This window comes from Salmo salar, unplaced genomic scaffold, assembly GCF_905237065.1.
Source record: "Salmo salar unplaced genomic scaffold, Ssal_v3.1, whole genome shotgun sequence".
Classification (NCBI taxonomy): Eukaryota; Metazoa; Chordata; class Actinopteri; order Salmoniformes; family Salmonidae; genus Salmo; species Salmo salar.
The window spans coordinates 50,001-58,070 of NW_025547338.1; the positions used below are offsets into that span (position 1 = coordinate 50,001).

At 47.5% G+C, this 8,070-nt stretch overlaps 1 pseudogene; it reads left to right on the plus strand.

Annotated features, from left to right (window-relative positions):
• Window positions 1-6,572, plus strand: part of LOC123731785 (amyloid beta precursor protein binding family B member 2-like) — a 24,626-nt pseudogene extending 18,054 nt beyond the window's left edge.
• The last annotated feature ends 1,498 nt before the right edge of the window (window positions 6,573-8,070 follow it).

The following is an 8,070-nucleotide window of genomic DNA, read 5'->3' on the forward strand; positions in this document are numbered from 1 at the left end:
GGGTGAGTACCCTACACCCTATACCCTATACCCTGTACCCTACACCCTGTACCCTATACCCTGTACCCTATACCCAACACGCCAGCTAAAGCCATCGCTACCAGCCTCCACCTCATCTGCTCCAGGGTGGTACCCTACACCCTATACCCTATACCCTGTACCCTACACCCTGTACCCTATACCCTGTACCCTATACCCAACACGCCAGCTAAAGCCATCGCTACCAGCCTCCACCTCATCTGCTCCAGGGTGAGTACCCTACACCCTATACCCTATACCCTGTACCCTACACCCTGTACCCTATACCCTGTACCCTATACCCAACACGCCAGCTAAAGCCATCGCTACCAGCCTCCACCTCATCTGCTCCAGGGTGAGTACCCTACACCCTATACCCCTATACCCTGTACCCTGCACCCTGTACCCTATACCCTGTACCCTATACCCAACACGCCAGCTAAAGCCATCGCTACCAGCCTCCACCTCATCTGTCCAGGGTGAGTACCCTACACCCTATACCCTATACCCTGTACCCTACACCCTGTACCCTATACCCTGTACCCTGTACCCAACACGCCAGCTAAAGCCATCGCTACCAGCCTCCACCTCATCTGCTCCAGGGTGAGTACCCTACACCCTATACCCTATACCCTGTACCCTACACCCTGTACCCTATACCCTGTACCCTATACCCAACACGCCAGCTAAAGCCATCGCTACCAGCCTCCACCTCATCTGCTCCAGGGTGAGTACCCTACACCCTATACCCTATACCCTGTACCCTACACCCTGTACCCTATACCCTGTACCCTATACCCAACACGCCAGCTAAAGCCATCGGCTACCAGCCTCCACCTCATCTGCTCCAGGGTGAGTACCCTACACCCTATACCCTATACCCTGTACCCTACACCCTGTACCCTATACCCTGTACCCTATACCCAACACGCCAGCTAAAGCCATCGCTACCAGCCTCCACCTCATCTGCTCCAGGGTGAGTACCCTACACCCTATACCCTGTACCCTATACCCTATACCTTATACCCTGTACCCTACTCCTGTACCCTATACCCTACACCCTATACCCTATACCCTATACCCAACACCCTGTACCCTACACCCTGTACCCTGTACCCACCACGCCAGCTAAAGCCATCGCTACCAGCCTCCACCTCATATGCTCTGGGGTGAGTAACCTACACCCTGTACCCTATACCCTACTCCCTATACCCTGTACCCTGTACCCTATACCCTGTACCCTGTACCCTTCACCCTGTACCCTATACCCTATACCCTAGACCCTGTACCCTATACCCTGTGCCCTGTACCCTATACCCTATACCCTGTACCCTATACCCTGTACCCTTCACCCTGTACCCTGTACCCTTCACCCTGTACCCTATACCCTATACCCTACACCCTGTACCCTATACCCTGTACCCTGTACCCTATACCCTATACCCTGTACCCTATACCCTGTACCCTACACCCTGTACCCTACACCCTGTACCCTATACCCTACTCCCTGTACCCTATACCCTACTCCCTGTACCCTACTCCCTGTCCCTGTGCCCTATACCCTATACCCTGTACCCTATACCCTACTCCCTATACCCTACACCCTATACCCTGTACCCTATACCCTATACCCTACTCCTTGTACCCTATACCCTGTACCTATACCCTACACCCTATACCCTGTACCCTACACCCTGTACCCTACAACCTGTACCCTACACCCTGTACCCTACACTCCCTGTACCCTATACCCTGTACCCTACACCCTACACTCTATACCCTATACCATATACCCTACACCCTACAACCTATACCATATACCATATACCCTACACTCTACACCCTACAACCTATACCCTACACTCTATACCCTATACCCTACACCCTATACCATACACCCTATACCATACACCCTAAAACCTAAAACCTGCAGCCTACAACAGGGTTCTCCAACTGGTGGTCCGTGGGCCGAGTTTGGCCCTGCAGCTGGTTTTATTTGGCCCCAGGTTTTAATCCTTGTTGGACAGGGAAATACTGTAAAAACACCAGGAAATCAGCTCCGAGTGGTTTTAATCCAGGAAACCTGTTCCCAGGTGTTTAATAGAGAGACACGTGATCGTATACAAACGTAAACAAGGTTCGATTATGTTTTAGTTCATATCTGTTTGGGCTTCTTGTGGTCAATTAGTCCCTGTCTAGTGTCCCTGTGTAGTGTCCCTGTCTAGTGTCCCTGTCTAGTGTCCCTGTCTAGTGTCCCTGTCTAGTGTCCTAGTCCCTGTCTAGTGTCCCTGTCTAGTGTCCTAGTCCCTGTCTAGTGTCCCTGTCTAGTGTCCTTGTCTAGTGTCCTAGTCCCTGTCTAGTGTCCCTGTCTAGTGTCCCTGTCTAGTGTCCTAGTTCCTGTCTAGTGTCCCTGTCTAGTGTCCTAGTCCCTGTCTAGTGTCCCTGTCTAGTGTCCTAGTCCCTGTCTAGTGTCCCTGTCTAGTGTCCTAGTTCTGTCTAGTGTCCTAGTCCCTGTCTAGTGTCCTAGTCCCTGTCTAGTGTCCAACTCCTGTCTAGTGTCCTAGTCCCTGTCTAGTGTCCTAGTCCCTGTCTAGTGTCCTACTCCCTGTCTAGTGTCCTAGTCCCTGTCTAGTGTCCTTGTCCCTGTCTAGTGTCCTAGTCCCTGTCTAGTGTCCTGTCTAGTGTCCCTGTCTAGTGTCCCTGTCTAGTGTCCCTGTCTAGTGTCCCTGTCTGAGTGTCCTAGTCCCTGTCTAGTGTCCCTGTCTAGTGTCCTAGTCCCTGTCTAGTGTCCTAGTCCCTGTCTAGTGTCCTAGTCCCTGTCTAGGTGTCCCTGTCTAGTGTCCTAGTCCCTGTCTAGTGTCCTAGTCCCTGTCTAGTGTCCTAGTCCCTGTCTAGTGTCCTAGTCCCTGTCTAGTGTCCCTGTCTAGTGTCCTAGTCCCTGTCTAGTGTCCTAGTCCCTGTCTAGTGTCCTAGTTCCTGTCTAGTGTACTGCCTTTGACCAAAGCCTCCAAAAGTAGTGCACTAAACAGGAAATAGGGGTTCCATTTCAGATTTCAGAGAGCCACTACAGTACATGGACATTACTACAACCAGATGAGAGGAGAGACGGAGGGAGGAGGGAGGGGAGGGAGGGAGAGAGGAGGAGAGAGAGAGAGAGAGAGACAGAGACAGACAAAACCTAAGTTTATCCATAATTTATTGGTCTGTTGCAGAGAGGAAAATCTTTTAGAGAGGGAGAGAGGCTGACCTGGTTTGCTGTGTGTAGAGCTGAGTAGAGGAGACTTAGAGGGGGTGTCCCTCCCCAGGTGGGAGACAGCTTGACATTATTTCAAGGGAGAAACTTGCTCTTGGTTGTTGTAACTAATTTTCTCCTCTCCTCTCCTCTCCTCTCCTCTCCTCTCCTCTCCTCTCCTCTCCTCTCCTCTCCCCTCCCTCCCCTCCTCTCCTCTCCTCTCCTCTCCTCTCCTCTCCTCTCTCCTCTCCTCTCCTCTCCTCTCCCTCCCTCCTCCTCTCCTCCCTCTCTCTCCTCTCCTCTCCTCTCCTCTCCTCTCCTCTCCTCTCCTCTCCTCCTCTCCTCTCCTCTCCTCCTCCCCTCCTCTCCTCTCCTCTCCTCCTCTCCTCCTCCTCCCTCCTCTCCTCTCCTCTCCTCTCTCTCCTCTCCCTCCCTCCCTCCTCTCCTCTCCTCTCCTCTCCTCTCCTCTCCTCTCCTCTCCTCTCTGTAGATCATGTCAGAGCGTAAGCATGCTAAAGCGTTATCAGGGGGCTTTGTCAGGGCGTGTCTCTACACGGCAGAATGCAGTCAGGACTAGACCTCCCACTACAAGGTAATCTACTCTACTGTAATATGCTCTACTGTAATCTACTCTACTGTAATCTACTCTACTGTAATCTACTCTACTGTAATATGCTCTACTGTAATCTACTCTACTGTAATCTACTCTACTGTAATCTACTGTAATCTGCTCTACTGTAATCTACTCTGCTGTAATCTACTCTACTGTAATCTACTCTACTGTAATCTACTGTAATCTGCTCTACTGTAATCTACTCTACTGTAATCTACTCTACTGTAATCTACTCTACTGTAATCTACTGTAATCTGCTCTACTGTAATCTACTCTGCTCTACTGTAATCTGCTCTACTGTAATCTGCTCTACTGTAATCTGCTCTGCTGTAATCTACTCTGCTCTACTGTAATCTACTATACTGTAATCTGCTCTACTGTAATCTGCTCTACTGTAATCTGCTCTACTGTAATCTACTCTGCTCTACTGTAATCTACTCTGCTCTACTGTAATCCACTCTACTGTAATCTACTCTGCTCTACTGTAATCTACTCTACTGTAATCTGCTCTACTGTAATCTGCTCTACTGTAATCTACTCTGCTCTACTGTAATCTACTCTGCTCTACTGTAATCTGCTCTACTGTAATCTACTCTAATGTAATCTACTCTGCTCTACTGTAATCTACTCTACTGTAATCTACTCTGCTCTACTGTAATCTACTCTACTGTAATCTACTCTTCACTACTGTAATCTACTCTGCTCTACTGTAATCACCTATACTGCATCACGTATACTGTATCACATATACTGTATCACATATACTGTATCGCATATACTGTATCACGTATACTGTATAGTGTATCGCATATACTGTATCACATACAGTACAAACAATAGTACGCAAGTATAAACACCATGGGACCAAGCAGCCGTCATACCGCTCAGGAAGGTGATGCATTCTGTCTCCTAGAGATGAACGTACTTTGGTGCGAAAAGTGCAAATCAATCCCAGAACAACAGCAAAGGACCTTGTGAAGATGCTGGAGGAATCAGGTACAAAAGTATCTATATCCACAGTAAAACGAGTCCTATATCGACATAACCTGAAAGGCCGCTCAGCAAGGAAGAAGCCACTGCTCCAAAACCGCCATAAAAAAGCCAGACTACGGTTTGCAGCTGCACATGGGGACAAAGATTGTACTTTTTGGAGAAATGTCCTCTGGTCTGATGAAACAAAAATAGAACTGTTTGGCCATAATGACCATCGTTATGTTTGGAGGAAAAAGGGGGAGGCTTGCAAGCTGAAGAACACCATCCCAACCGTGAAGCACGGAGGTGGCAGCATCATGTTGTGGGGGTGCTTTGCTGCAGGAGGGACTGGTGCACTTCACAAAATAGATGGCAACATGAGGGAGGAAAATTATGTGGATATATTGAAGCAACATCTCAAGACATCAGTCAGGAAGTTAAAGCTTGGTCACAAATGGGTCTTCCAAATGAACAATGACCCCAAGCATACTTCCAAAGTTGTGGCAAAATGGCTTAAGGACAACAAAGTCAAGGTATTGGAGTGGCCATCACAAAGCCCTTACCTCAATCCTATAGAACATTTGTGGGCAGAACTGAAAAAGCGTGTGCGAGCAAGGAGGCCAACAAACCTGACTCAGTTACACCAGCTCTGTCAGGAGGAATGGGCCAAAATTCACCCAACTTATTGTGGGAAGCTTGTGGAAGGCTACCCAAACGTTTGACCCAAGTTAAACAATTTAAAGGCAATGCTACCAAATACTAATTGAGTGTATGTAAACTTCTGACCCACTGGGAATGTGATGAAAGAAATAAAAGCTGAAATAAATAATTCTCTCTACTATTATTCTGACATTTCACATTCTTAAAATAAAGTGTTGATCCTAACTGACCTAAGACAGGAATTTTTACTAGGATTTAATATCAGGAATTGTGAAAAACTGAGTTTAAATATATTTGGCTAAGGTGTATGTAAACTTCCGACTACAACTGTATGTCTGTCTGTCATGTAGCCTAATGAAGACTGCTGTCTGTCTGTCTGTCTGTCTGTCTGTCTGTCTGTTGTCTGTCTGTCGTCTGTCTGTCTGTCTGTCTGTCTGTCTGTCTGTCTGTCTGTCTGTCTGTCTGTCTGTCTGTCTGTCCAGCAGAGTTCCCCTCTCCAAAGACAGAGTTGGTCCAGAGGTTCCAGGTTCTGTATCTGGGTATGATGCCAGTAGACAGATCTATAGGTGAGACACACACACACACACACACACACACACACACACACACACACACACACACACACACACACACACACACACACACACACACACACACTGACCCCTGCCCTGTGACCCCTGTCCTGTGACCCCTGCCCTGTGACCCCTGTCCTGTGACCCTGTGACCCCTGCCCTGTGACCCCGTGACCCCTGCCCTGTGACCCCTGCCCTGTGACCCCTGCCCTGTGACCCCTGCCCTGTGACCCCGTGACCCCTGCCCTGTGACCCCCGCCCCGTGGCCCCTGCCCTGTGACCCCTGCCCTGTGACCCCTGTCCTGTGACCCCTTGCCCTGTGACCCCTAGGTATGGACATAGTGAACGGGCGATAGACAGTCTGATTGGTTCTTCCAGTAGAGAGGAGTGGAAAGCTGTTAACCTCAACGTGGCTGATGCAACCCTCATTATCAGCAACCACCAGGTAACATCCACTATATACACCTCCTATATACCTCATTATCACCACCCACCACTATATACACCTCTATATACCTCATCACCAACCACCACTATATACACCTCTATATACCTCATTATCACCACCCACCACTATATGCACCTCTATATACCTCATTATCACCACCCACCAGGTAACATCCACTATATACACCTCTATATACCTCATTATCACCAACCAACACTATATACACCTCTATATACCTCATTATCACCACCCACCACTATATACACCTCTATATACCTCATTATCACCACCCACCACTATATACACCTCTATATACCTCATTATCACCACCCAACACTATATACACCTCTATATACCTCATTATCACCACCCACCACTATATCCATCTCCTATATACCTCATTATCACCACCCACCACTATATACACCTCTATATACCTCATTATCACCACCCACCACTATATACACCTCTATATACCTCATTATCACCACCCACCACTATATACACCTCTATATACCTCATTATCACCACCCACCACTATATACACCTCTATATACCTCATTATCACCACCCACCACTATATACACCTCTATATACCTCATTATCACCACCCACCACTATATCCATCTCCTATATACCTCATTATCACCACCCACCACTATATACACCTCTATATACCTCATTATCACCACCCACCACTATATACACCTCTATATACCTCATTATCACCAACCACCACTATATACACCTCTACCCTCATTATCACCAACCACCACTATATACACTATATACACCTCTACCCTCATTATCACCAACCACCACTATATACACCTCTACCCTCATTATCACCAACCACCACTATATACACCTCTACCCTCATTATCACCAACCACCGCTATATACACTATATACACCTCTACCCTCATTATCACCAACCACCACTATATACACCTCTACCCTCATTATCACCAACCACCACTATATACACCTCTACCCTCATTATCACTAACCACCGCTATATACACTATATACACCTCTACCCTCATTATCACCAACCACCACTATATACACCTCTACCCTCATTATCACCAACCACCACTATATACACCTCTATATAGCTCATTATCACCACCCACCACTATATACACTATATACACCTCTACCCTCATTATCACCAACCACCACTATATACACCTCTACCCTCATTATCACCAACCACCACATATACACTATATACACCTCTACCCTCAATATCACCAACCACCACTATATACACCTCTACCCTCATTATCACCAACCACCACTATATACAACCTAAACACCACACTATATACACCTCTACCCTCATTATCACCAACCACCGCTATATACACTATATACACCTCTACCCTCATTATCACCAACCACCACTATATACACCTCTACCCTCATTATCACCAACCACCACTATATACACCTCTACCCTCATTATCACCAACCACCACTAAACACTATATACACCTCTACCCTCATTATCACCAACCACCACTATATACACCTCTACCCTCATTATCAC